At 39.8% G+C, this 15,132-nt stretch overlaps 1 long non-coding RNA gene and 1 pseudogene across 1 annotated transcript in view; both read left to right on the top strand.

Annotated features, from left to right (window-relative positions):
- The window catches only part of LOC111749141 (uncharacterized), a 161,405-nt gene extending 146,493 nt beyond the window's left edge, over positions 1-14,912 (top strand). Inside the window, exon 5 of the long non-coding RNA XR_010321095.1 lies at positions 14,702-14,912. This is a non-coding gene — a long non-coding RNA (uncharacterized LOC111749141). The remainder of the gene's footprint in view (positions 1-14,701) is intronic.
- On the top strand, positions 1,731-2,972 carry LOC135230413 (CCR4-NOT transcription complex subunit 11-like; annotated as a pseudogene).
- Positions 14,913-15,132: the final 220 nt, after the last annotated feature.

Genomic DNA, 15,132 nt, shown 5'->3' with positions numbered 1-15,132 from the left:
ACTTGGATGCCCTTTATTTCTTTTTCTTGCCTTATTGCTCTAGCTAGGACATCCAGCACAATGTTAAATATGAGTGGTGATAAAGGGCATCCTTGTCTTGTTCTTATTCTCAAGGGAAATGTTCTCAGCCTCCCTTCAAGACATCAGGAAGGAAATGAGGCAATACGCAGAACAAGCCAATGAACACACAGATAAAGCAATTGAAGAAATTAGAAAGATTATTCAGGAACATAATGAAGAGTTTAATAAGCTGGAAAAATCCATAGACAGCAATCAGAAATTCAGAAGACTAATAATAAAATTACAGAATTAGATAACTCGGTAGAAAGCCAGAGGAACAGAATTGAGCAAGTAGAAGCTAGAATTTCTGAAATCAAAGATAAATCACTTGACACTAATATATATGAAGAAAAATCAGATAAAAGAATTAAAAAAAAATGATGAAACCTTAAGAATCATGTGGGAATCTATCAAGAGAAATAACCTACAAGTGATTAGAGTACCAGAACAGGGAAGAGAACAGAAAATACAGAGAAAATTGTTGAGGATTTGTTGGCAGAAAACTTCCCTGATATTGTGAAAGATGAGAAGATATCTATCCAAGATGCTTATCGAACTCCACATAAGGTAGATCTCAAAAGAAAGTCACCAAGACGTATTATAATCAAGCTTGCCCAAACCAAAGATAAAGAGACAAGTATAAGAGCAGTGAGGGATAAAGGAAAAGTCACCTACAAAGGAGAGCCAATAAGAATAAGCTCGGACTACTTGGCAGAAACCATGCAGGCAAGAAGGCAACAGGATGACATATTTAAAAAATTGAAGGACAAAAATTGCCTGCCAAGAATCATATATCCATCAAAACTGTCTCTTAAATATGCAGGTGAAATTAAGACATTTCCAGATAAACACAAGTTGAGGGAATTCGTAAAAACCAAACCAAAACCCAAGAAATACTAAAGGGAGTTCTTTGCTTAGAAAATCAATAATATCAGATATCAACCCAAGACTAGAACACTGGACAGAGCAACCAGAAATCAACCCAGACAGGGAAATCCAAAAAAACAAAGCAAGATTAAAAAAGCAAAAAACAAAGCCCAACACAGGGTAACAGCAATGTCTCATCAAATCAGTTCTGACTCATAGCAACACTGCATGACAGAATGAAACACTGCCTGGGCCTGAGCCATCCTTAACAGTCGTTGTTATGCTTGAGCTCATTGTTGCAGCCACTGTGTCAGTCTACCTCATTGAGGGTCTTCCTCTTTTCTGCTGACTCTGTGCTTTGCCAAACATAATGTCCTTCTCCAGGGACTGATCCCTCCTGATAACATGTCCAAAGTACGTAAGACACAGTCTCGCCATCCTTGCTTCTAAGGAGCATTCTGGTTGTACTTCTTCTAAGACAGATTTGTTTGTTCTTTTGGCATTCCATGGTATATTCAATATTCTTCACCAACGCCACAATTCAAAGGTATCAATTCTTCTTCAGCCTTCCTTATTCATCGTCCAGTTTTTGTGTGCATACGATGAAAATACCATGGCTTGGGTCAGGTGCACCTTAGTCTTCAAAGTGACATCTTTGTTTTCAACACTTTAAAGAGGTCTTCTGCAGCAGATTTGCCCAGTGCAATGTGTCTTTTGATTTCTTGACTGCTGCTTCCATGGGTGTTGATTGTGGATCCAAGTAAAATGAAATCCTTGACAACTTCAACCTGCTCACTGCCAACCCCTTTATTACCAGTTTCAAGCACCTGTTCAACCCTGTGAAGCCTGAGCGTGGCAGCCAGGAGCCAGACTGGCCACGACTCTCAGGGTTTTTACCTCCTATAACTCCAAGAGAAAAGTTTTTTCTTTCCCAGCCGATGCTGGAACCACCAAGGGAACTCTTCTAAAAGCACCTTGCCAGATTGCTTTCATGGGTGTTGGAAACAGGGGCCAGTGTGTGGACATAAGTGGGCTTCAAGCAGCCTTAGCTGAGTGCCAGTCAGAATTGCCAACACAGAGTAAAGCTAGCTTCCCTAGCATTCTCAGTGACCCAGACCTCAATTCTTCCAGTTTTGGATTTGACAGCTTGGTTGCCTCTCAAAACACAGAAGCTTTAGTCAGTGGACCAAAACCACCTATTGAAAGCCATTTTCGACCAGCGTTTTTCTAACACCTCCACTCCATGTTTGTGAGGATGAGTTGGCATGGCTAAATCTGACGGAGACTGACCATGCAATTCACTGGGATAAGTCAATGTCTGTTAAGAGTAGCACTGGTATAGAGATGAAGCAAACAATGGCCAAAGCCTTCAAATACCCCTTATCTTCTCCTCAACAAACACGTTCCTTGGTGAGTTGGAAAAAAAATGCAAAACTTGTCTATCATATTGGCCTGACTCCAGCCGATCTTCCTGATCTCGTGGAAAATAAGTCTTTAGTTGCTATAGAAATGTTGCTGAAATTAATGCAGTTGAGCCAGATAACCAAGTATTTTTAAGTGCTGGTCAATATGGACATGTCCTTACATTCAGTGAAAGTTCTAAATCAGCTAACTACAGCTGTTGATCTACCTCTTGAATTTATCCACCTTTATATATCCAATTACATCTCTACTTGTGAACAATTTAAGTATCATTTGGTGCACTTTGTCTGTGTCTTCCTCCGATCCTTGATCCGTAACAAAATTATTAATGTGCAGGACTTGTTTATAGAAGTGCAGGCATTCTGTATTGAATCCCGTAGGATACGAGAAGCTGCTGGCCTTTTCTGGTTGTTGAAGACATTGGATACTGGGGAAACCCCTTCTGAGACTAAAATGTCAAAGTAATACCTCATCGAAACTACACCAGTCATTGTTCACCCGTACCGTGGTTTAATTTTTAAAACTGTTAAAACTCTGAGTGGTTTGCTTGGTGTAGTGCATATAAACAATACTTTATCTACTTAAAGTTTTACTTTCCTGGATGACTTTTTTACCTTCAGATAAACTTTTGGTAAGAACTTGAAAAAAAATGTGTCTTTTAGATGTCTTGTTATCCATGGGAGGAACGGTTATCCCAGAAAACTATTACTGAAAGACAGCAGATAAGCACTAAAGAGCAAAGTGCCTGTTTTTACTTAAAAGCCACGTTGCAGACTTCTGATAATTCATGAATCCAGTTTTCCTGAAGTTTCAGTGCTAATGTATTTCATGATAGTAAATTAAGATATTCTTAAAAATTTGTGATCCTGTCCTTGATGTGACATTAGGTGAGTATTTTGAATCCTTAGAGGACCAAGAGAAATTTGATTCTTGAGCCCAGTTGTACAGGTAGCTCTTAACTTCTCATTAAACACCATCTGAACCAAGGACACACTTCTAACTTTATCCCTTCTTATCGTGGGGATTACTAGACAACAGAAGAAATGCATTCCTTGGGACTCTTACAAAAACACAGGAACTATTAGAAAGCTTTTTCTAGGCTGGAATAGCTGGTACAGTTTTTTTTTTTCCCCCTCTCAAGACATTCGCTAGTTCTTCTGTAATTATTGTTGTTAGGATAAAATAATCGTTTTTTTTAAGTTTTATTTTTTGTTTGTTTTTTTTAAGGAAAAACACCATTTAGTGCTTTGAGAGGAATACCATTTCAAATAGCTTGCTGAGTGAGTGCTATTATTACCCTCATGTCTGTGGTAGGGTAAATGACATGTTTGAGAAGCATTATAGTGAGGTGGTATCATGTGGACTTTTAGTCTCCATTTAACTCTTGGACAACAGTGCCTTACACTGAAGTTCTTTTTTTAATGGAAAAATAAGTGTGTATATATATATATATGGAGCACTTTTGGTACAGTGGTTAAAGCGCTTGGTTGGTAACAAAAAGGTCAGCGGTTGGAACCCACCAGCCAAACCCACCAGCCTGTCCACAAGAGAAAGATGTGGCAGTTTGCTTCTGTAAATATTTGCAGCCTTGGAAACCCTATGGGGCACTTCTACTCTGTCCTATAGGGTAGGTATGAGTCGCAATTTACTCAACAGCAATGAGTATGAGTAATGTAGTCAGTCATCTGAATATATATGAAACTATACGTCAGGAACAGGTCCCTGGGTAGTGCAAATGGTTGAGTGCTAGACTACTACCCAAAAGATTAGGGGTTTGAATGTATCTAGAAAGCTTTGGAATTAAAGCCTGGAAATCTGTTTTGAAAAGACCACAGCCTTGAAAACCCTATAGGGCAGTTCTGCTCTGCACACAGGAGGTAGCCATGAGTCAGAATCAACTCAATGGCAACAAACAATACTATGTCATGATTTTTTTTTTTTGCTTAGTGTGAAGATCTCAGAAGTTGTAAAGAATGTGTTTTAATGCTTTACTATTGCTATATTATTAAAATAGATTATGCATATTTAAACTTCTTAAATTTTAATTTTTTTACATTAATTCCATTAAACTAGACCCTTTCAATCAGAAGTATACTTTCCAGAGTTTGTATTCAAAAGCAAATTAATTCAGAAAGGAAAGAATAAACATAAAGAAAATAGAACAATTATAGGTAGATTTCCTGGAAAACGTTTATTATGTAATTCATACTGAGGTTTACAAAATGTGTCACCTACAGTTCAATAAATATTGACTCTAGTAGGGTGAATTATTCTTTGGGGACCAAAGAGCATGTAGGAGCTGATGTTCTTGCCTTGACTGTTTGCTTGGTTGTCTTGGGCATTGAACATGTCGTGCATTATAAATAATAGGATTCAGAGTCTGGCAGATGAGTTGTCCCTGACAGATACCTTCCCAGCTAACTGCAACAAGAGTAACTGTGATGGTCAAGGTTGTGTATCAACTTGTCTGGGCCATGATTCTCAGTGGTTTGGCAGTTGTGATGTAGTTTGGCAGTCGTATTATGATGTGATCACTTCCATGATGAGATTTGATATAATGTGATCACCTCCATAATAGGATCTGCTGTGAGTAAAAGGTTGGTCAGGTGGCCTGCATTGAATAGAAGTGGACATTCTGGCAAGGTTCCTGGTCTACTGCTGGCTTTATATCCTGCAGCTGGCTCCTGTTCGTCTGACTTTCAGTTCTTCGTACTTAAGCTAGCAGCTTACCTTTGGTCCTCCCTGCTGATCTTGGAATCCATCAGTCTGTACAGCCTGTGAAGAAGAGCTCTGCTCTCTGTCCTGCCAAACTTGAGTTCTCCAGCCCCTGCGGCTACATGAATCAGGAGAACCAAGCCTCTATGCTGACCCATGGACTTGGAATGTTCCAGCTTCTATAAACCTGTAAGCCATTTCCTTGATGTAAATTTCCCTCCCTATATATATTTGTAAGCTTTACTGGTTTTGATTCTCTAGAAAACCCAGCCTAAAACAGTAATTAAAACATCAACTGCAACCATAGGTACAACCTGGGAAGGCACCAATTGCAGTATGCTTACCTGGAGCTAGGTGATGAGCTGACTGTTTTTATGTATTATCTCACTTAATTATTACTCCAGCCTTTAGAGTTAGGGTTTACTAAACCAGATTTATAGATGAACAACCTGCAGCTTACAGCAGAGTGTGACAGCTAAGACCACATGCTGGGAAGTGGTAGAGCTGGGATTTGGCTTCTTTACCCAGGTCAGCCTCAATGTCCAGTTTAAAGGTTGTGGACAGACATTCTGAATTTCTCTTTTGAAGCATGCAGGGGAGGTAAATGTTTCACCTGCAATTGGCATAGCAATTGTTAGCATTTGCAGAATGGTACTGATGCAGGTAAAGATTACATTGAAGCTGAAAAAGACAGAAAAGATTAAATGATTCAGAGCTGGCATTTCATTTGCTAGCAAGAGAGGAAATGTTACCAAATCTGAGAAATACAGTGGCATTGTAATTGACTGAATTCACCAAGGTATTTGAGTTTTCTATAGTATTTTCATTTGGGGAAATAAACAAAGGCCACTCAAGTGAGCACAAGCAAAAGCAGTTTATTCAAAGCTGGCTATGACAAAGGTGTGAGCCACCGTCACTTGTATTTTAAAGAGACTCAAAGGCAGGCAGTGGAGAGGGAAAGTTTAACAGTGGGGAAAAAAAAACGGCTGCATAGGGTGTGCTCTTATCGGACGTTGTTGGCATGGGAAGCTGGACGAAGGCTAAGGAGAAGCAGGGCACCCTACGTAATTGGTCAGGGGAGTATGTTTCTCTGATCCCAAGTTGGGAGTGAAGGCAAAAAATTAGGGAAGCTGGCAGTTATTGACCAAGCCCTGACCATTTGAGGGCTGATTACTGCAGAAACTGTGTTTGTAGAACTACCTCATAGGGTTTCCAAGGAGCAGCTGGTAGATTCGAACTGCTGACCTTTCGGTTAGCAGCCAAGCTCTTAACCAGTCTACACCAGTTCCAAACTGCAACTATCTATAGGAGTAGATTTGACAGCAACTGGTACCTACCTTAAACTCCCATGCAGAGAGGGGTGCTACCTTTCTGTTATTTAACATTTCAAAGAGATGTATCCTAGGTTCTCGAGAAAACCTTCCTGGGTTGTAAAACTGGCAAGTTTATTTAGTCCTTTAAAAGAATATATATGCATTTCAAAGGAGCCCTGGTGGTGAAGTGGTTAAGACCTTGGCAGAGAACCAAAATGTCTTAGGCAGTTCAAATCCACCAGCCACTTCTTGAAAACCCTTTGGGGCAGTTCTACTCTGTCCTTATAGGGTCGCCAAGAATTTCAACTTGCAAGCACTCTGAAGAAATGCTGTTAAAAAAAAAGAAAAGAAAAAAGAGAGACTGGTACTCTTTTTCTTTTTGCACAAGGGTGGGCAGAAATATATGTGTCTGTTTTTTGTTTTTTCCTTGTTTTTGGTTTGCATTCACCCCTACAGTTATTAAGCATGATGTAATGTTTAAAAAGCAAAATAACTATAACTAGGCAAATGTCATCCTTGATTGAATTAATTACTCACGTCTTTCTTATATCTGGTCTACTCCATGCATTTGTATCTTTTGCAGGCCCCAGGCATCGAGGAGTTAGTCATTCCACTGAAAGAGAGTCTTAGAAAGAAGCAACTCTCTATGCTCCCTAATTTCATTACTGTTAAATAATGAAGGCTCTGTATTCCGCTTTCTGTGTCATGTAGCTTAATTTGTGAGCTTAAGATGTACAGAATTTGGTAAATCACACCCAAAACTCTGCATTATATTTTTACATAGAATTAAGATAATTTTAACTCTTTTCAGTAGATTTCAAAAAGAACTTAGAGCCCTTAGGTCTTGTTTTCAGAACATAAACTGATAGGTCCCTTGGATGGGACTGGATTTGTCTCTTAAAATGCAACATTACAGTTAGTGGTGTTATAACTTTCTGCAGCATCTGGTGAAAACAGGATGATAAATCAGATTAAGGCTATGTTGCAGTGATTCAAAAAAAAGGAAATATAGAGCTTCAAGGGCAGAAACTTGGGCCTTTGACTCTGAAATCATAAGGAATAATTGCAGCTTTTCAAACATTTGACCTATTAGGAAACTGTTGTTCCGTGAAATCTACTGTCAAAGAGAGAAACTGAGAGTAGATATCTTATATTGATTTTAGGATTTTCTTATGCACAAAACTAAATACTCACTGTAAGGAAGTTCCTGACTTGGATTGATCCTTCCAGCTACTCTTCTTTAACCCAAAGTTGCTAGTCTTTTCTTTCCTGTTCAAAGCCAGGCTTGCTGAATGTGACTTTCAAAAGATATGTGGGTGGATGGCCAGAGACAGTCTTCTTACCTGATGTCAGTTGATCTCAATAAAAGAGGGAGGGAAGGGTTCAGTCACTCATATTAAGATTAGCCAATGGTTGATCTTCTAAATTTCCTCCTCCTCTTTTCTTTTTTAACCTCATTGTACCTAGCTTCTTTGGACCATTGTTTTTTCTGGAATCAAAATGATATCTCTATACCAGAACAGTTAGGCTAGATAAAGAAATAAAGGGCATCCAGATTGGTAGGGAAGTAGTGAAAGTATCTCTATTTGCAGATGACATGATCTTATATACAGAAAACCCTAAAGAATCCTCAAGAAAACTACTGAAACTAATAGAAGAGTTTAGCAGGGTATGAGGGTAGAAGATAAACATACAAAAATCAGTTAGATTCCTCTATACCAACACAAAAAGAATATTGAAGAGGAAATCGCCAAATCAATACCATTTACAGTAGCCCCCAAGAAGACAAAATACTTAGGAATAACTCTTACCAGAGACATAAAAGACCTACACAAAGATAACTACAGGACACTACTGTAAGAAACCAAGAGACATACATAAATGGAAAAACATACCTTGCTCATGGATAGGAAGACTCAACTTTGTAGAAATCTCTGTTCTGCCAAAAGTGATCTATAGATACAATGCAATTCCGATCCAGATTCCAATGACATTTTTTAATGAGATGGAGAAAAAAATCACCAACTTCATATGGAAGGGAGAGAGGCCCCGGATAAGTAAAGCATTACTGAAAAAGAAGAATAAGGTGGGAGGCCTCACACTACCTGATTTTAGAACCTATTATACTGCCACAGTAGTCAGAACAGCCTGTTACTGGTACAACAACAGATACATACACCAATGGAACAGAATGGAGAATCCAGATATAAATGCATCCACATATGAGCAGCTGATATTTGACAAAGGCCCAAAGTTAGTTACATGGGGAAAAGACAGTCTGTTTAACAAATGGTGCTGGCATAACTGGATATCCATCTGCAAAAAAATGACAAAAAACCCATTCCTCAAGCCGTACACAAAAACTAATTCAAAATGGATCAAATATGTAAATATAAAATCTAAAATGATAAAGACCATAAAAGAAAAAATAGGGACAATGTTAGGAGCCTTAATACATGGCATAAACAGCATACAAAACACGACTAACAATGCACAAACACTGGAAGAGAAACTAGATAACTGAGAGCTCCTAAAAATCAAACACCTAGTCTCATCCAAAGACTTCACCAAAACAGCAAAAAGAGTATCTAGAGACTGGGAAAAGTTTTTCGCTATTACATTTCTGATCAGCATCTGATCTGTAAATTGTACATGATACTGCAAAATCTCAAAAACAAAAAGACAATTAACCCAGTTAAAACATGGGCAAAGGATATGAGCAGGCGCTTCACTAAAGGAGACATTCAGGTAGCTAATGCGTACATGGGGAGATGCTCACGATCATTAGCCATTAGAGAAATGCAAATCAAAACTACAATGAGATTCCGTCTCCAACAAAGCTGACATTAATCCAAAAACACAAAATAATAAATGTTGGAAAGGTTATGGAGAGACTGGAACACTTATACAATGCTGGTGGGAATGTAAAATAGTAGAACCATTTTGGAAATCGATTTGGCGGCTCCTTAAAAAGCTGTAAATAGAACCACCATACAATCCAGCAATCCCACTCCTTGGAATATATCCTAGAGAAATAAGAGCCTTTACACAAACAGATATATGCACACCCAAGTTCATTGCAGCCCTGTTTACAATAGCAAAAAGATGGAAGCAACCAAGGTGCCTATCAACAGATAATGGATAAATAAATTATGGTATATTCACGCAATGGAATACAGCACATCAATAAAGAAAAACGATGAATCTGTGAAATGTTTCATAACATGGAGGAACCTGGAAGGCATTATGCTGAGTGAAATTAGTCAGTTGCAAAAGGACAAATATTGTATGAGACCACTATTGTAAGAACTCAAGAAATTGTTTAAACAGAGAAGAAAATATTTTTTGATGGTTATGAGAGTGTAGAGGGAGGGAAGGAGAGAGGTATTCACTAAGTAGATAGTAGACAAGAACTATTTTAGGTGAAGGGTAAGACAACACACAATACAGGAAAGGCCAGCACAACTGGACTAAACCAAAAGCAAAGAAGTTTCCTGAAGAAACCGAAGGCTTTGAACACCACTGTAGCAGGGGCGGGAGTTTGGGGACCATGGTTTCAGGGGACATCTAGGTTAATTGGCATAATAAAATCTATTAAGAAAACATTCTGCATCCCACTTTGGAGAGTGGCGTCTGGGGTCTTAAATGCTAGCAAGTGGCCATCTAAGATGCATCAATTGGTCTCAACCCACCTGGAGCAAAGGACAATGATGAATGCCAAGGACACAAGGTAATTATGAGCCCAAGAGACAGAAAGGACCATATAAATCAGAGACTACATCAGCCTGAGACCAGAAGAACTAGATGGTGCTTGGCCACAACCGATGACTGCCCTGGCAGGGAGCACAACAGAGAACCCTTGAAGGAGCAGGTGAGCAGTGGGATGCAGACCTTAAAATCTCATCTAAAGACCAGACTTAATGATCTGACTGAGACTAGAAGGACCCCGGAGTTCATGACCCCCGGACCTTCTGTTAGGCCAAGACCTGAACCATTCCCAAAGCCAACTCTTCAGACAGGGATTGGACTGGAGTATAAGATAGAAAATCGTACTGGTGAGGAGTGGGCTTCTTGGATCAAGTAGACACATGAGATATGTGGGCAGCTCCTGTCTGGAGGGGAGATGAGAAAGCAGAGGGGGACAGAAGCTGGCTGAATATACATGGAAATACAACAAGGTGTATCTAAATTTTTATATGAGAGACTGACTTGATTTGTAAAATTTCACTTAAAGCACAATAAAAATTAAAAAAAGGAAACTAAAACAAAAAATGGTCTCCCTGTATGCATATACAGCAACTGCTCACAATAAACCTTATGTTAACATTTTGTTGAATTTTTATTATTTTTAATACTACCTACTCACTTATTCACCTTTTTATGTAAAATGTACAGAATATCTTCAGAATCACTAGTACAGAGAGATTTGCCAAGCTGGCGGAAAAGGCTTATTAGGAATAGACCCTGCGTGTTAATGTTGATGCTGTATTTTCTAAGTTTTCCCTTCCCTCTGTCAAATAAAAAAGAAATCCTGACATAGTAAGGCGAGGCTTTATTCAAAAGTATAATTTCAAAGCGGGAAAAGGTACTATTGCAATAGGGGAAGTGGGACTATTGCAACAGGGAAAAGAAAACACTCTGAGAATTAGATCAGGAAGCTTCTCAAGAGTTAAGCAAAAACCAAATCAGTTGCCCATGAGTCAATTCCAACCCATGGTGATCCCATGTTTGTCAGAGTAGAACTATGCTCCACAGAGTTTTCAGTGGCTGATTTTTCAGAAGTCAATCATTTGGCCTTTCTTGCGAGGTGCTTCTGGGTGAGCTCAAACCTGCAACCTTTTGGTTAGCAGCCAAGCTATCCATTTGCACCACCCAGGGACTCCAGTTAGGAAAAAGGGTTTTTTTCTTTTATATAGAGAAGTAGAAAAGTCTAGAAAAAATCAGGTGTGTGCAAGTGGGATGAGGAGGGTGCTGTCATCAGGTAATGTGTTACTTTGAGGCCAGCCTGGTGTCAGGAGGGGCTGTATGCTGGCTCAGGCTGAGGTGGGCCAAACTTCAGGGATCTGGGGGAAGGAGAGAAGTGTAGCTAAAGTTTGGTTAGCAAACATTTCATTCTAATTGATCAGTGGGGATAAGCAGTTCAGGTAATCAATTATGAGCCTACGAGTGAGACTTTGAAATTCTGTACCTGGCCTTGTCATAGATAAACACGGGAGCCATCTGTGAGTGTCATCTAAGTCAGATGGTGGGTCTTTGTAGGAAGCCACATCCAGGAACACCAAAGGTAGAGGGATTTTCTGGGATCACAGGCTCAGGTGAAGTTCAACATTGTCACTTCTGAAGGAGCATATAGTTTTATCTTATTTACTAATCAAGTCATCAGTGAGAGATCTGTGTGAACCTATGTATACAGTAATTTCTACCCTTTCTTCACATACATGCTAATTGTTCTTTTAAAAATATCCTACAGTAACTATTCATCTCTGATTAATGCAAAATTGAGAGATTTCCTGAAAGAAAAGAGACAGCTCTAGCTGGGAATAGAGTGAACTCCATGATGTGGAATTCAATAATCCAATATGGTGACTAAACAGTAACATTTTATAAGTGGGAAAAAAGGTCCTGAGTACAGTACTTGATTGCTATTCACAAACTTAAATCATTGAAAGACATCGCTTGATTGGTAATTACAGGCTTATATCATCCAAAGATGTTACTTGATTGGTAGTAGATCATTTTAAGGTGGGACTTCCTGTGTCAGGAACTGTTAGGACTTTCGGTGGCATGAACTCCTAAGGCAAGACTTGCTGTAATGCAAGCTCATAAGGCGATTGCCTTGAAAGGATATAAGTCTCTTTCTTTGATTAGTTATAGTGTGTTGATTATAAGGGTATGTGATGGGGGCAGGGAGGTCACAGTGTAGTTACCTCATCATTACTGGACATTCCTCTCTTAGAAACCATAGGGAAAATGGCTATTCCTAGGGTGGACGTGGTAGTAGCCACAGAGGAGGAGCGCCCAAACCTCAAATCAGACACTTCAGATCTTCTCAGGTATCTTGTTTTAAAATTCCCTTATGCAAAAATATCAACAGAAAATGGATGCAAAAATCATGTAAAAAAACTTCCTTTGCTCTCATTATGCGCCAGTGTAGTTAGAGCCCAGAGACTGCTGGGAAACGCCTTCCTCTCTCTGAGGCAGGTAATGTGGGTGTGTTATCCTTGATTTCCCCAGAAGCTACCTGCAGGTACCTTTAGTTCTTAGGTGCTGCATGAGACAGGCCTTGCTGGGAGCAGCCTTGTTTGTGGGGACTGCCTGATTCAAGAACACTGAGTTTGAAATCTAGTCCTGGCTATGCTGTCTATTTAAGTGCTACCCTACCTACCTCTTCAGAGAACCTTTTACCTGCCTAGATTTTGGTTTTGCATTTATAAGTTGTTTTGAACTACAACACTTTTCATGTCCCTCTAGCTCGCAAATTCTAGGGTCTAGGGTTCTTACTGTAACCTGATGGGAATGGGTCCTGCCCGGTGTGACCCCTCGAGTCAATTGACAGAAACCAGGCCTTTGAGGAAGAGAAAGTGGACTTTATTACAAGCCAGTCAAGCAAGCAGCTTAAGAGTCTAAGCCTCAAATCAAGCTCCCTGTGGTTGGGAATTTAAGGGCAGTTATAGGATTCAGGATAGGGAACTCATGCAAAATTCATGAAGTTTTTGGAAATAGGCGGGCAATTTCAGGAACTAATTAACATGTATGGGGTTCAGCATAGGGAACTCATGCATAATTCATGAAGTTTTTGGAAATAGGCGGGCAATTTCAGGAACTAATTAACATGTATGGGGTGCAGTGGGTGTGCAATATGACATGTTGAGGTTATGATACATGAAGTTTATCTAAGGACAGCTTTCTGGCATATCGCTCATGTGTGAATGGGGGGGAGCCGTTGGTGAGTGAGTAGTGAAGCTGATGTTGAGCAGAGAAGCAGTAAGATGACCTTGTGTTGTTACACAGAAATGTCTTACCAGGAACTCATAGGTCTAGGGGAGGGGGTCGTGGGAGGAGTGGGAACGGTTTAACCCTGTCTGTTACATTACTGCATGTTTTTTGCAAGTTACCATTCTGATTAATTATACTTAATGGTGTGATTACATGGGAGTATCCTGATGAATCTGAGATTAGGAAAAAATAATTTAATTGCCGTTTGCTTTCTAAAAGCAAGCCTTTTGAGGGTACCATGTATATAGCTAATGGCAAAATAATTTTGATTTTCCTGGAATCCAGGTTTTTGTGTTCATGGAATTGGAGTGACCCACATAGGCCATCCAACTTTAGGTGTCCTTTTGAACCTTGATGGAATTGGTTCCTTGGAGTCACCTTCAGGTCAAATAATAGCTTAGTAGGAACAGTTTAGCAGAGAAGTTTGTCCTTAGGCATTGGGTTCCTTTGGAAAATTATCTATGTGCAGCCAACTTCAGAAGCAGAAACTCCAGCATCTGACTAGAGGCTGTTTTAGGATGTATAGCATGTCTTGGTGACTGTTTCTGTAATCTACCCTATGCTTTGATCTTATCTTCTGAGAAATTAACCTAACGATGTCCTATATAATCTGTTTTCACTGTCCCCTCTTTGGAATGCCTTCCCAACATGTTCAGGTGGCACCACCTGAATCAAATCTTATGTACTCACAATAAATATATTCCATTACACTAATTTTTGGTGTTCCACTAAACAAGAAGGTCAGCAGTTCAAATGGACTGGCTAATCCTTGGAAACCCTATTGGGCAGTTAGTTCTACTCTGTTCTGTATGGTACCTATGATTTGTTTTCGGTTCTAAGCAATTTAGGTTTTTGATGCTGGTTTAATGGTGCCAATGAAATTTAACCAGTTATTCCAGTTGACTCCAACTGATGGCAACCCCAATGTCAGAGCAAAACTGTGCTCCATAGGGTTTTCATTAGCTGATGTTTTGGAAGTAGATCTCCAGGCCTTTCTTCCCAGGTGCCTCTGGTGGACTCCAATTTCTGATTTTTTAGTTAGTAGCTGATCATGTGGACCTGTTAATTGTTTGCATGACCCAGAGGCTCCATGAAATTTAAACTACCTTGGAAATAAGGCAACTTTTGGGTTTTTAGACAATGGTAGCTAATCCCTGAATTGAGGGTAAATTGTCACATCTCTGTTAAACACCAGCAGTTTTGTTAAAGAAGGCAGTGTTTTGCATGTTAACAAAGTGAACCACGCATTGCTCATTGTTCCTGAGAGGTGACGGTGTGAAGAGGATATTTTGCAAATACAGTGATCTCTTTTGTCTGTTTTCTCCCAGGCTTTTCCAGGAAACACCAAAGCAGACAGTGTGGTGCTCTACAGACTCCAGCCTCCCATGGAAGCCAGATTCCTGCACTTCTTCATTGTAGTCTGGAACGCTAAGGTCTGGATCGAGATGCTGATCGAAGTGTAGGGTTGTGCATATCGTAAGTGCTGTTTCTTCCTCTGGAAGCCCTGGTTGCATAGTGGTGAGGAGCTTCGACTGCTAACCAAAAGGTCGGCTGTTTGAATCCACCAAGTGCTCCTGGAAAACCCTATGGGAGAGTTCTACTCTGTCCTATAGGGTCACTGTGAGTCAGAATCGACTCGATGGCCATGGGTTTCCTCCTCTAGTGATATCATTGTTGGCATGAGATGTTGTAAAAGTCGCATTGCCAACTTAATTTGATATTCTTTAGCCTTTTAAATAGCTGTGCAAGTAGAACTGGT

Source organism: Loxodonta africana, chromosome 2 (genome assembly GCF_030014295.1).
Source record: "Loxodonta africana isolate mLoxAfr1 chromosome 2, mLoxAfr1.hap2, whole genome shotgun sequence".
Taxonomy (NCBI): domain Eukaryota; kingdom Metazoa; phylum Chordata; class Mammalia; order Proboscidea; family Elephantidae; genus Loxodonta; species Loxodonta africana.
Note: the sequence above shows the minus strand (reverse complement) of the source record. Positions and strands in the feature narration are given on the sequence as shown.